Source organism: Penaeus monodon, chromosome 19 (assembly GCF_015228065.2).
Source record: "Penaeus monodon isolate SGIC_2016 chromosome 19, NSTDA_Pmon_1, whole genome shotgun sequence".
Taxonomy (NCBI): Eukaryota; Metazoa; Arthropoda; class Malacostraca; order Decapoda; family Penaeidae; genus Penaeus; species Penaeus monodon.
The window spans coordinates 15,991,437-15,991,743 of record NC_051404.1 but is presented as its reverse complement, the minus strand read 5'-3'; positions in this window follow the sequence as shown (position 1 = coordinate 15,991,743).

Genomic DNA, 307 nt, shown 5'->3' with positions numbered 1-307 from the left:
GATGTTCTGTAATGTATATATAATATATATGCTAACAAGATTTTATATATAATAACATAAATACTGTGAGAGAACTGTTCGTGTGACGTAAGGAAACCGTATCTTAAATGATTTTTTTATTTCTGTTACATTCAACTCTCACTTTCTTCTTGACGAAGACAGTTTTTAATCTGTGTGAATTCTTATATTCCTCATCCTCTCTGTTCAGCTTTCATTTCCCTTTTTAGAGCAGAGAGCATCTCTAAAGGAGGGGGAGAATTTGAAGGATTCTATCCGGGATCTGTCAGGCTTGGATATAATTAAAATT